At 35.9% G+C, this 14,635-nt stretch overlaps 1 long non-coding RNA gene across 1 annotated transcript; it reads right to left on the bottom strand.

Annotated features, from left to right (window-relative positions):
• Window positions 1–4,202: 4,202 nt before the first annotated feature.
• LOC109392852 (uncharacterized) lies at window positions 4,203–10,551 on the bottom strand. Its single transcript, XR_002126127.1, has 3 exons — window positions 10,513–10,551; window positions 8,247–8,317; window positions 4,203–4,513 (listed from the first exon to the last, which is right to left on the bottom strand). It is a non-coding gene; the product is annotated as an uncharacterized LOC109392852 (long non-coding RNA).
• Window positions 10,552–14,635: the final 4,084 nt, after the last annotated feature.

Raw genomic sequence — 14,635 nt, 5'->3', positions numbered from 1 at the left:
ATCCTCCACAACTAGATTGAAGAACAAAACGACAGCAACTTGTCTGTTCCCCTTCCCCCAATTCCCCTGCACTGTTCCCATCCCCCCAATTCCCCAATAAAAATCTTTAAAAAAAAAAAAAAGTGGCCAGGAACTTGTCATTTTGGTTCAACCAAAAATAACAGATGGAGCTTTTGTTTTTAGCTTTCTTGTTGAGTATAAAGATATTCAGAAGTTTTTTGCTCCCTAAGATTAAACAGTTGCTTAGTTCTGTAAATTCTAATAATAACAATTATAACTAATAAGCCTGACTGGGTAACATCTGTCACAGAAATCTCTTCATTTCCAGTGCTGTTACTAAATTCAGGCCCTCACAAACCGTGTAATCTAAGAAACTTGGTAAACTTCTCTTAGACTGTTTCTTCTTCTGAAATGGGGAAAGCGTGCCAGATTTGTCGGGTTTTATGCACTACACGTTACCATATGCCAGGTATTCTACACATTTTGTAAATACGAATTCAGGCATTCTCATAATAACCTTATGAAGTAAATACTATTATTACATCAGTATTCTGCAGATGAGAAAACTGAGTCACAGAAAGTTAAGTAATTTGCTCAGTACCACACAGTTCATGATATGGTGAAACTGGAATTAAAGCCAGGTTAGTCTAGTTCTGGAGTCTCTGTTTTAACCACTACAATATTTGGTGGGGATTTAAATGGGATGATATGCAAAGCACTCAGTACAATATGCACTCAGTATTTAATAGCTATCTTTGCTATCATTTATAGCTGCTGTCAGCCAATGAAAGCATAAATCGCTTCTCTTTGAGTGCTGTCTAATCAAGATGAATGGAACCCATCACTTGGTTTTGGGATTCTTATCATCTCTTTGTGGCTACTTGCTGAGGATCAGACAAATCTTTGATGTTTGAGATTTGATGTACTATATAGATACTGGGAGTGGCTAGACTTCTGAATTCCTGGAAGCTGAAGGGTCATTTTATGTATTTTCCTGTACTAATCATAGGACAATTGTTCAATAGTGATATTAGATGTAGAAATCTGGGGGGAGCAAACCACCTCACCAAGTTACTTTCTGGCCCATCCACATGATTTTTAGACTCAATCACCTTAAAAATCTGTGTGTGTGTGTGTGTGTGTGTGTGTGTGTGTGTGTGTGTGTGTGTGCTTATACAAACCTATTTTATATTTTATGGGTGGAACAGATTTCTTAAAATAAAGGGAAGTAATGTCAAATGTCTGTCCACTCTCCTCACCCTTATCTTTCTCCCGTTCACAGTCCCCAAGTAAGAAAAGCTCAGGAATTTCCTTGGGATGCACATAGCTGATGAAGGTTGTGATCTTAACAGTCTGCTATTAGGCTATGATTGACGTTAGCTAGCTCCCGTTCTGTATTTTATCCACAGGTAAAGTCATTAGGATTGGACTCCATCTCAAAGGACTAAGTAAATAAGAAAGTTATACCCAGTGTATGCCCAAGGCAAGAGAGGGTATTAGTTCTCTTTTAGCATTTTTTCTGTCTTGTTGCAATACAAAGTAGGGTAAGCACCCTACTGGCCCCTTTTCTCCCAGATGGTGACCTAGGAAGTGGGAACGTACTTCTCATAGGCTCCTTTTCTCCTAAGACATTGAGATAAGCAAAAGTCATTAATATTAGCTCAACTGCTTTGTTTTACAAGAGAACAGAGTTTAATTAATACTCAAGATTAAAACTACTTTGTGGCCAAATCTCACTAGCATAAATTTCTTATCTGGAGTGAATTTTAAGTAAAAAACCACTTCCCATATATATATCTGCATAGTATGACTTGCTATTTTTCTCATCATGGTAACATAATCATAACAGTACGATTTGAAAACTTTTTCCTGCACAAGCTGACACTAGTTTATTTTACTCACATCTCATTGTGAAATAATTGAAGGCAAAGGTTTAAGAAATTTTCTTTTAAACTATAAAGTTATTACTGTAAATGATCTGCAGTGGGCTGTGGAATTTGTTTCATTATTTTATGAATATACATCACAGCACTGCCCATTTTCACTGGAAATACAATGCTCATTAATATTTGGTCATTAAAATATGAGAAAATTATTTTGTAAGAGTAAATTAAAAAAATACTTTTATATGTATAGAAAAATTTTACAACACTTCTGTTCACCACTCAGTTTTCAAAGACAATAAGAATCAATATGTACTTTCTTTATTGTAAACAACAATGAAACCTGAATAGCTGGAAGAGTAGATTTGGCAATGTGGAAAATTCCACTGGAATCCAAAGTGACTAAAAAGTTTAATTACATGTTACACATTTAAGTCTTCCCATTTTTTATGAAAAATTAAAATCAGGTAAGATTTAAAAAAAACAACTAAAAATAACTTGTCAAAATGATATTAAGATTTCCATAATTTAGAAGTTATATGATTCAATTTGTTGATGTAAAATCTCTGTCTGCATGAAAAACAATGGCAACACACCAAAAATATTTTTCATTTCACATCACATAATCTATAAAACAGGAAAATTGGTGGAATGGACTGAAGACAGATGAATACAACCCCAGAAAAGGGAATGAAAGAGAAGGGAAAGGAAGAGAAGAGAAGGAAGGGGGAAGAAAGCCATAAATATAATATAAATATGGAAGCAGTTCAGAGCAAAGTTACTGCAAGAGGTTAGGAAAAGCAACCAGACATCAATCAGCTCTCTAACAGCAGAGAAGGCTAGAGGTGGGTTCTAAAGAGCTCTCAGGTCTGTAAGGGAGGGGTAGGAAGCAACAAAATCTTAGTCATTAGTAGTCCTCCAAGGGTCAGTCTCCCAAGGTACTCTTCTGTGTAGTTTTCGAGTCTTGGGTTCTGGCTTTAACTTGATTGGGTTGGGTCTGCTTCTACCACTTACTAGCTGACCTTCTTTGACTAAATTAAGCAATTATGTATCCCTTTCCTCACACGCTCAAATGAGGATAGCAATAGTACTAACTTCACTAGATTGTCATGAGAAGTACCGCCCTGAAACCCTGGCAAAGTATGTCCTGCCCTGTGTCCTGCGTGATAGAGGCCCTGAATATTACAGAGAAACGTGAATTTGTGAGAGCACACGTAGGCACATGCATAAGAGCACAGCACCCCGTAGTGCATTTATCTGCCGCCGTGATACTTTTAGACCACAGGGAAACAGCTTTCAAAATCTCTTGCTGTGTGCCCTGCACAGAAAAGGAGGCTGTGTCCGACTCCTGGACTTGAGGGTTGCTCTATTGCCCGTGTCCAAGCAGGACCCGCCTCCGAGGCGCGTTGGGAAGCTGGTTTGGGAAGTTCTTGTCAAATCCTTCCTGCCAACAGGACATCAAAAGTTTTTGCACAAGGATCGGTTTCCAGCAATATTGAGCTCCCACCTCGGTTCTTTTCCCGTATCAGTTCCTGCTTCGAGAGGTATTCACAAACTCGTGAACTAACAAGTGTGTTTGCAGCATTGCATTTTGTGGCTGAGGAAAATTGTGTAATACTGAACAATTTATATTCTTCTTGAATGAGCGGGCATGCGCAGACCTTTTCTTTATCTTGGTGACTGGATGGGCACAACACTGGAATTCTAATAATTATTTCAATTAAATAATTTAGGATAATTTCAGTTTTACTTAAATAATTTTACCTTGAAGTTTTGATGTGTAATAATTATATTTTATATTCTTTTGTTCTTCTGAGATGATTTTGAATACTTTAGAAAAAAATAATTTCAAAGCAAAATTATTTTATGTTTCTATTCCCAGTAGTTACTTTAAGGAATATATTTTGATGCATATATATATAGTCACATTTTGCACACTCTTAAAATAACTATACTTTATTTTTAATTCTTTGAGTTATTAGGATTTGTAGAGCACAAATTATGGAAAAATTTGATTATAACAACATAATAAAGATTTTGGTGAATTAAAAGCAAGAAATCAAATTTTATGAAATAAATTCATAATAATTAATAGATTATATATTTATTTGATTTTTCATCCAAAGATACTTAGAGAAGCAATAGAACACCTTCCATCAGATATGACAATTTTGTCATTTTATAGGCATATTTGCTAAAGTAGGAAGATAAAAACATACTGTTTAATAATTTTGTTGCTTGATTTATAACTTGGTTCAGAAGATCAATGATGTAGTATTTGAGCTTAAAATAATTCAATTAATTTTAGCCATGGAGCTTTTCTAGGCACTGAGAAACAACAGTAAATTGATAAAAATCTTACCTTCATAGGGATTTGTTCTAGTGCAGAGGTCCACAAACATTTTCTGAAAAGGGCCAGGTGGTAAATATTTTAGGCTTTGTAGACCACATATGATCTCTGTCACATATTCTTTTTTGTTTATTTTGTTTCAAACTTTAACAATGTAGAAATTATTTTTCACTTGCAGGCCATGCAAAAGGAAGTCATTCCAACACAGGCCTTGGGTCAGAGTTGGCTCTCAGGCCTTAGTTTGCAGACTTAGGTTCCAGTGCCATCAGCTGCAATACATCTGAGGAGATAGAGTGAAAGGCCAAATCAAGCCCTACACACTTCAGTATTTTCTAGGTTCATTACTGAATTGTAACTGGCTTCCTCCGAAAGCCAACATGGGTCTACAAGTCAAGTAACTTGGGGATATGGACTGGATGTGGTGCAATTGGGGGGTGGGTGTGGGAGAGTCATTTTCAAGGCCAAGAAAGTTAGACACAGTTAAGTACCATATGTACAATGTAACTGTGTCATGCAAGTCACTGTCAGGAACTCAGTGGAGCTGGAGAGAGAGTTGAGCTGTCAGCCAAGTTCAGGTAGCAAAGGAAAGGAACAAGCAAAAACGGAAGTAACAGTGGAGCCTTAGTAACTTGGTGCAATAGCACAGGCAAAAGGCTAAAATCAGAGAAAGCACTGACTCCCCCTTGTATTTTTCCCCCCATGGAGTGGTGCACAGGTCAAGGGTCAGCTGGATTAGCACAGACATGAAAGTCATCTCACTGTTGAGGGAGCCCCAAACAAAAGGCTCCCGCAGTTTTATTGACCTGGGGGATGTGGGGAGGGAGAAAGAGGAGATCTAGGACAAAGGAAAAGTACTAGGTATTGAGTCAGAGTGGGAAAAATTGTCTTCAAGTTTCCCAATCAGAAAACTTCCAAATAGAGGCACCTGGGCTAGGAATGCTGATGTGCATACGAGCATCGCCAGCCAGGGGTGGGGGGGCCTGCCTCCTGACTGCAGCTCCCTTCAGAGACTGTGATGTCCCTGGTTATGCACCAGGTCTTGGAGAGCAGTTTTTCCCCATGAGGCCTGCCAGGTAGAATCGTTATAATTGCTTATGGTTAGGCCTGAAAAACCACACAAAGGTTTTTGGCCAGAAGCCGGACTGCTCAGTCACTCTATAATACGTAGTCCCTCAGTCTGATGAAATGAACTTACTATTTATTCCACAAATAGTTATTGAGCACCTGCTATGTGCCAGATTCTGGGCTCAGCATTCATGTACCTCTCCGTCTCAAAGCAAAAATTCAATAGGTAGACTCTGAATATACAAGTAGTTGATTCGTTTTTTAAATATTCGAGTTAAACCTGGCTTTAGATGGTCCAATATAAGCATATTATTGCTAAAACAATTGATTGCTTTTAAAAATGAGTGTGGTGTAGCTCATGGTTATCTAAGTGCTAGTAAATATTTTGATGAAGCTTGAAGTTTCTCCCAAATCAAATTCTCAGTTTAGAAATTGATTCTTATGCACACTGATGGTTTAGGTTCTCCCATAATGCACCAGTTTGTTATGAAAATAATATGGATCTAGAGCATTTATGTATAAAGACTAGGGAGAATTATGTCAAGGAAACTTCTTTCTGGTTTTGATCTATTTGTGTTTTTGGTAAAGTTATTTTATTTGCTTTTAAACAAAAACTTAATTGAGTATAACAGTATTGTGCATATGACTAAAGTCAATCTTAAAAAGTAAATACATGTCAATAGGGGTGTGTTTGTGTGTGTGTGTGTGTGTGTGTGTGTGTGTGTGCACGTGTGCATGATGATCCTTTTGTCCTCTAATAATTATTCCTTATTGTTTTAAACATGTAGAACAGAGGGCTCTTAGGCATAGAATGTCACAAGGAAGTTGTTCTACTCAACTAAAGACATACAGGATTTCATGCTTCTCATCTCAACAAAGATGCACCTTATAATGATGTTTAAACTTCCAATTCTTTTCCATACCAAATATCAAAGGAGAAACTTGAAGTCAACTGTTACTTGATTTCTCTCTGCTCACGTATCATTCTTTTCTTCTGATGATGAATGTGTTGTAGTTTAAAGAAATCACAAAGGAGATAAAAACTTCAACAGTAAATAAAAAATGTACTTTGCTGAAAGCCAAGGTGCAAACCTCTAGAGAGGACACAGCTGTGTTTCCAATATTTCATTTTATAAAAAAGGGGGAAATTATCAAAAAGCAAAATAAACTGGCATGGCATTTTATAATCCTACATAAAGTTACTCCATAGAGCTTAAACCTATCCATTCCTTTCCCCATAATGTCTAAAACCATGACTAGATCTATAACACATGATTAAAATCATTTCAATATCACTTATTACAGTTACAGAGAACTAAGCGGTTAAAAATAGTGCTTCTCTCTATACTTTTAGAGAGACAGAGAGGAAAAGAAATAGAGAGATTGCTTAAAGGGATATATTTCAGTTATCAGAATGTCTTCTATCTTGAATACCTCATTAAGCAACAATGCTCAAAACTAAAGATGCTTTCTTATGGTTAATTATTCTTAGCATTGCCTAAAAAATTCAGTCACAGCTATTTATTATACACACATACATATATGTATATATATGCATACATGCATGTATTCTATATACATGTACCTCTAAATTGCTTTGAAGGAGAAAATGTTAAGTTATGAGGTAAGTCTTGGACTCAAATAGACGTGAGATCAAAGTGTGCTTATGTCACTTTTTTTAGCTGTGTCATCTCGGGCACATTATCTCACTAATCTTAAATTCTCTCAACTATAAGACTGGCAATAATATCTTCTTAAAATGATTCTTCTGAAGACAAATAAGAATGTATATTAATGCTCATCTTAGTTTCTGATATAAGTGTATGCATACAGTAGGTATGATTATTATGCTATTTTTGTGGTTATTAACATGTAAACAGAAGTCATTAGCATTTGTTTTCCTGCAACAATGAGTTATTACTAATGACTGTGGTTATGATTGACTTTAAATCATGGAGACAAAATGGGAGAACTGATGTTATGAGAGGTACCCAAGTATCACAGTGCATGTTGGGAAGGCAGTGTGTCCTGGGAATGTAGGGAGATGTGGAAATCAAACAACAGGAACTACAGAACCCACTATAGGTTAAAACTTTACATACGGGGCAGCTTCTTTATGTCTTGCCTAGGCTGCCTTGTTGGCTCTAAATAAGAAAGAACCACTCAGAAAATGGGTTGCATTTCATCAAAACTATATATCTTAAGAAAGACTTCCCTTCACTCTTTCTCCCAATTTGAAGATCTCAGCAGAAATGCCATTAGCTCCCAGAAACTTTGCTATATTTATGATTTTCGTAACAATGTGACCAATTTGAAACTTAGTGCAAAGGTCGAGTTACTAAACCTTGGAAAGTACCATGGACTTTGTTTACTAATTTAGCTTCTGTAAGGAAAATTCAAAGTATCTGAAGACAGGTTAAAAGAATAAGCAACAGAAATCATTGTTGGATGTTTAGTGATTTTAAACTTGGGTGAATGGAATTCAAAGTAATCCTGTAATATAAAATTCCAAGATTAGATGGTGTCAGAAACAATGAAAGATCTGGGAATTGCTTTTATGCTCCTTACACGCTAAGAAGTTAGCATATTACTGTTATATAGGTGCTGGTGGAAGTCACAAGGTCAGAAACAAAGGACTTTATTACTCATGGCACAGTAAGCAGCATGAGTTCCAGAAGCAATATTTATGTCAGTTTTGCTAGCTACAATATTCCCCAGTGTCTACACAATAAGCCTGAATGGATGCTGTGCTTACCCAAAATGGGTTTGTGTCATAGCTGAGGAATACTGATCTTGGGGATTCCACTGATTTTTATTGAAAGCAGTAAGCAAGACTGAATGTGTTCCTGGGGCAGGAGGCAGAGGGTTATGAACTGCATAAAAAATCTTGAGTAATGGCCCAGAAAAAAAACCCAAAAAACAAAAATCCAAAACAGTTAGGGCCTTACATTCTTAGCATATCCAGGAAGACATGTAGGATCACAGGAAGATCAAGGAGGATGGTATCTCTATAGATCATCTAGAAAGAGTTACAGGGAACATATTTAGAAAAATATAGTCTTATGTAACTAACACCTGTCTATTTTTGGTTGTCATGGTCTAGATAGCAATTATGTCTCACTATATTTAATATACTGTTTTCAATTGGATGAGTTAAAAACTGCATATGGTGGAAATAATGTAGGGTGGTCCTAATGATTCTCACGTCTTGGTATAAAAGCCCTTGTCTTATTCACTCCCACTGAGTGTGGGTGGGGCCTATGACTTGGTCCTAACCGGTAGAATATGACAAAGATAACGTGTCATGTTAAATAGGTGGGTCTTCCAGAGCACTCATTTCAGAGGCTCTCTTGCTGGCTTGATGAAGTAAGCAGCCATGATGGGGAAACCCATGTGAGAAGCCTCTAAACCTGAGGGTAGCCTCGGTCCAATACCAGCAAGAAGTCAAATTTTCAACCCTATAGACTTAGAGAAATGAATTCTGCCAACAACCTAAGTGAACTTGGAAGCAAACTCTTTTCCAGTCCCTAGGTAAGAATGTAGGCCAGCCAAAACTTTTATTGAATCATGTGAGACCCTAAGCCAAGGAGGCAGGTTAGCCAACCATACCCACAGTCCTAACCCACAGAAGTTGTGAGATAATAAGCGTATGTTGTTTTAAGCTATGAAATGGTGTATTATTTTGTTACACAGCAACAGATAACTAACGGACTCCAGTAATTCACCATGTATCATTGGTATCTCCTCAGAATAGCAGTTCTAATTATTTTAATAAATGCAAATAAGCAAATAATATTTTTGATGTTGAATACATCCTGGAATTTAGCTTTTGTATATACGTTTCTTTAAAAATTAGTGTTACTATCTAGATTTCGTTTGTATAAAAATTGTAAGCTGAACCATCTCAACAACTGGTCACCAATAATTTTTAACTTGTTAATAAAACCTTCCAACAGTGAATAAAAAGTGATTGAACAGTAACGCTTCTGAGCTGTTCCTACTGAGGGAACGAACATTTAGAATGTAACACAGTTAGTGTCATGGTGCTAGGCAATGGGAGAACGTGCCACTAGTCTAGATGCCAGTTAGGAAGGGAATCTTTTGACCAAAAGGAAATTACTGTAACCTACACTATTGTTTTCTTGGGGATAACAAGTATAAGTGACAGTAAACATTTGCAGAGCTTATTGGAAAAAATAAACCTTTACAAAATCAATTTATGAAGACTAATGACTTTCTACCAATAGTAATGAGTTTCAAATGAAATAGCCAGTGAGAGAGAAGCACCAGTGGGTATGGGACTAAAAGTAGATCAGCAGAACATGGAAAAAGAAGGAAAAAAAGAAAAAAAATATATCTAAAACCAGAAAAAAGACTAGGTCTAGGCATTAATACTAGTAAAAAACTACAAATTAATGAAAAAATATTTTATTTTATTTTATTTTTATTATATTTATTTATATATATAATATATTATATTTTATATATACTATACTTATTTTATTTTTAATCCTGTAATATTGGGGTCCACTGATTATAATTACAAATAAGCTAATATTTACTAAATTGAAAACTATTTGTGGTGTGAATGTAGATGTTCTCAGGAAATAATTTTTATCATTTTAATAATATCCCAAGTTAAAATATAATATTAGATATTGCTATATACACATATAGATACTTGGCCTAGGTGGTACATATTTGACTATAACAATCTAGGCTGTGTTGCCAAATACTTGAATATTTTTAAATGATTTGCAAACATTTTTAATCAATATCTATTACTTTCCTGGTAATGAACTTGGGATGTATTATTATTATTATATATTTTGCATATAGAAAAATTGACTCACATGGCATGAATATCAGAATCAAAATAATGAAAAATGTATGAAAGAAAAACGGGCCATCACAAAGTACCTATACCATTGTTTATTATAGGAATATAAAGCAAAAAAAAAATAAAAAATATATATATATACACACATACAGAGGGTGCCAAAATTCATACACATTTTAAGAAAGGAAAAAACTCTATTGAAATTGTAATACTCAATATATACTGATAACAAAAGATGAATACAAGTCATGCATATACATTTTTTTGGCACCCCTGGTAGTATAGATAGAATGTGGTTTTAAAATTGAGTTGTTTTCATATACAAGGTCTGACAATTAAGTTCATGAAGTCATCCTAGAAAAAGTGCTACATACCTCATTGCCGAATATCTCTACAGTCACCTTCAAAGTATTCCCTTTGGGAAGCTATGCACTGACACCAGCGCCTAGTCCACCCTTCAAAGCAATTTTGGAACTCTTTCTGGAATGGCCATCAGAGCTGTTGTCATATTATCCTTGATGTCCTGAATGTCATCAAAATATCTTCCTTTCAACATTTCCTTTATTTTTGGGTAAAGAAAGAAGTCACTGGGGGCCAGATCAGGTGAGTAGGGAGGGAGTTCCAATACAGTTATTTGTTTACTAGTTAAAACTCCCTCACAGAGAGTGCCATGTGAGCTGGTGCATTGTCGTGATGCAAGAGCCATAAATTGTTGGTGAAAAGTTCAGGCTATTTTCGTCTAACTTTTTCATGCAGCCTTTTCAACACTTCCAAATAGTAAACTTGGTTAACTGTTTGTTCATTTGGTACAAATTCAAAATGAATAATCCCTCTGATGTCTAAAAAGGTTAGCAACATCGTTGCAACAAGTTCAGAACTTGTCAGACCTTGTATATATGAAGCTGTATATATGAAGTTGTGGTTATGTTTAGATTTTAAAAATATCAGCCACTGTTAGCTTGCATATCGGTCTCATGCAATCAATTTTTCTAAGCCTAAAAGGTTATGACTGTGGTTATGTCAGATATACTAAGGTATGTTGGGACACTACACAAACATTAAGATAGAATAGTTTCTCCCCTGGGAAGGATCTTGTTCACTGATTTCTCATTAGCCAATTTCGGTTGGCAGAATTTCACTTTACGCATCTTCTATTTTCTATTTTCTAAAAATATAGAATATTTTCTAGAGCATAAATTTTAAATTTCTTACCTGCATTTATAACATAGCTACCACAGCATTATAGATCTCTGTTGTACTTAAATTGACAACCCTGGGTTTGGAGGAAATAAGTGGTTGTTTGTTTTCATTCTTTGCAATTGTAAAAAAACAACAACCCAGCATGTTGGGTCATTTTGCTTTTTACTGTCAGGCTTAGCGAGTTCTGCCCTTTCTGCAACATGGTAACAAGGGATCATTTCTGCAACAAGGGATCATTTCACTCCCCTTAACCTTTGTGTAATTTGCCAAGAATTTGAGATTCACTTCATATAAGCATTGAGAATTAAGAGTGCAGGCCTAGATTTTATTGGTCTCTCCAAATTCAAGTAAGATAAAAAAAGAAATTACTAAGAGCTTGATTTTTGGCTTTGCACTGGTCTTTATCTTATTTTACATACAGAGGGTGTAAAAAAATGTGTACACATTTTAAGAAAGAAATAAACTGTATTAAAATTGTAATGCTCAATAATATATACCGATAACAAAAGATGTATACATTTTTTGGCACCCCCGGTATAACAGCTTTACTGAGGTATAATTCACATATTACATAATTAAACATTTATAGTGTAAAATGCAATGGATTTTAATATATTCACAGAATTCTGTAACCATTGCCACAATGAATTTTAGAATATTTTCATCATTCCCAAAAGAAACATTGTATCTATTAACAGTCACTCTCCATTTCATCCTAACACACCCCCTCCTAACTCTAGGCAACAACATATCTATTTTCTTTCTTGATTTGCCTATTCTGGACATGTCATATAAATGGCATCACACAATATGTGGTCTCTTGAGACTTCTTTTTACTCAGCATATGTTTTCAAGGTTCATCCATGTTGTAGCATGTATCAGTACATTTATTTTTGTTGCCAAATAATGTCTCACAGTATGGATATATCACATTTTTATCTATCCATTCATTAGTTAATGGACATTTGGGTTGTTTTCACTTTTTGGCTGTTGTGAACATATGTGTAGACGTTTTTGTGTATACATAAACTTTTCATTTCCCTAGGAGTAGAATAGATGGGTTATACGGTAACTCTGTTTAATCCTTTGAGGAACTGCAGTGTTTTATAAAGTTACTGCACCATTTTACATCCCCACCAGCAGTATACAAAGTTCCAGTTTTTCCACAACCTCACCAATACTTGTTATGATCTATCTCTTAAGCATAGCTTTTCCTAGTTGGTGTGAAGTGGTATGTCACTGTGGCTTCAATTCTCGTGTCTCTGATTGCTAGTAAAGTTGAGGATCTTTTCATGTGCTTGTCTTTACACTTTGACCATGTGGTCTCATTCAGAAATAGCTGATTTGTTTGGGGAGTAGAGACTCAAAATGGCTAATATATATTGCATTATGTCATTTGGTGTGTGTCTTTCTCTGTGTGATGGTATAACATCTTAATCCATGTGACAGTATCTCTATTGGTGTAGTGATTTGTATTTTAGAAAGCAAGGGCCAGAAGAGTTAAGGGACAACAAAAGGAAAGACACCAACTCAAAATCATGGAGAAAGCAGGGTTAACTTCCAGAAAGCAAGAAGCCAAAAGTCAGAGAAAACATGATCAAAATCTAAGCTGAAGCAAAATGGTTGTTCTTTGTAAATAGAACTGCAATATCCCTTGCTACCCACTATTGACCATTAGCGTCTTAAAGAATTGGATGTTTGGGCTGATTTATAGGTATAGTGTCAATGAGAACAGTTAAGTGTTTATTTTCAAGTCTCCATTTTTACCTTGCCTTAGGTACTCTATGGCTACAAAACATTCCTACACCCTCTGAAAAATTAAAGAGAAAAATAGAGCCAGGGTCAGGCTGAGTGGCGTGTTGGTTAAGAGCTGGCTTGGGACGCCAGAGGGCCCCGGTTTGGATCCCACATATGAGGGCCAGTGACACTGCCCTCTACAGCTAAGATGCTGAACAACAGCTCAACCTGGAGCTGGGCTGCTGTGAGTTGCCTGCTGCAGTGGGTTGCCATGGGCTACCGTGTGTAGCCAGCAGCCGCTGTGAGTGGCCGTCCAGAGGCCGGCGACTGATCTGCCTCACCCGGGAAGAGCGCAATGATGGTGCCAACTTGGGCCAGTGAAGCAACATCCTTCACAACTAGACTGAAAACCAAAAGGACAGCAACTTGTCTGTCCACCTTCCCCCAATTCCCCAGCACTGTTCCCATCCCCCAATTCCCCAATAAAAATCTTTAAAAGAAAAGAAAAATAGAGCCAGAAAGAGGCTTGCTAATTATATTCTGTCTAGACCTACGAGTGCCAATGTGAGCTAATAATAGGTCAGAAGCATAAAGCAGAAAACCCATATGTAAATTGGGGAATGGAAAAGATGTGGGAGTTTGATGACTGACTAATAGGGCTTATGTTTTTGTCAATGTAAAATTTGGAAAAAGAGATATTATTACCTTCCTGGGGTGATATAAAAATCCAACTTTAATTAGTGACTATGTGAAGTACAATGACAAAACAAAAGAAAACAAAGCACGTAACAAGATGTAGGAGGCATCAAGTCCAAATTATTTACATTTTAAAAGTTAAAGATCCTAATCACATATAAATTTTTGTCTCTTTAAAGAGGCCTCCCCCTAAGCGTAGTCACACAATAACAATGCAATTCAACCCCTCATTTTCTTAATGAGAAACTAAGGCTCAAAGAAATTAAGGGGGTTTAATCCAATTAAGCGAATACTGACTTTATTAATAGACACATGAACTAGAACTGAGATCTTTGAACTCCAAATGTCGTGACCTTTCTTTTTTAATATTGTTTCAACTATGTTTCCAAGTCAATAGTAAGCTAGGTCTGGCTCTTTATGATGCAAAGTAGAGGGAATATTTGATAAGCATGTGATTAATTTGGGTTTAGCAAACTCTGTAATTTATTTCTCTTCCACTACTTCCCAGTTTTGTTCTAGACAACCACTTCAAAAACATGATTTAATTCTGAGATCCAAATGGTTAACTGTTCTCTACCACTAACCAAGCATAGTATTAAGCCTAGCTAGTTTCCACTTACTTTATGGTGGATAAAATACTATACAAATACTGTACAAGCAATGTACAATATTGTATGTGTGCAAGAGGGATTAATTAATAAATCTGTAATGGGAGGTACTCTAACAAAGACTGCTCTGATTATTAAAAAGCCATAATTACATGTAAACTTGACTAAATTAACCTCCCTAAGTGATTTTCCTTCAATAAAGAATTAAATAACATGAAGTGAAATGAACCAAAACCAAATAAACAAAATAAATTGT

This window comes from Hipposideros armiger, unplaced genomic scaffold, assembly GCF_001890085.2.
Source record: "Hipposideros armiger isolate ML-2016 unplaced genomic scaffold, ASM189008v1 scaffold_351, whole genome shotgun sequence".
In the NCBI taxonomy this organism is placed as follows: domain Eukaryota; kingdom Metazoa; phylum Chordata; class Mammalia; order Chiroptera; family Hipposideridae; genus Hipposideros; species Hipposideros armiger.
This window is presented reverse-complemented; position numbering and strand designations above follow the sequence as displayed.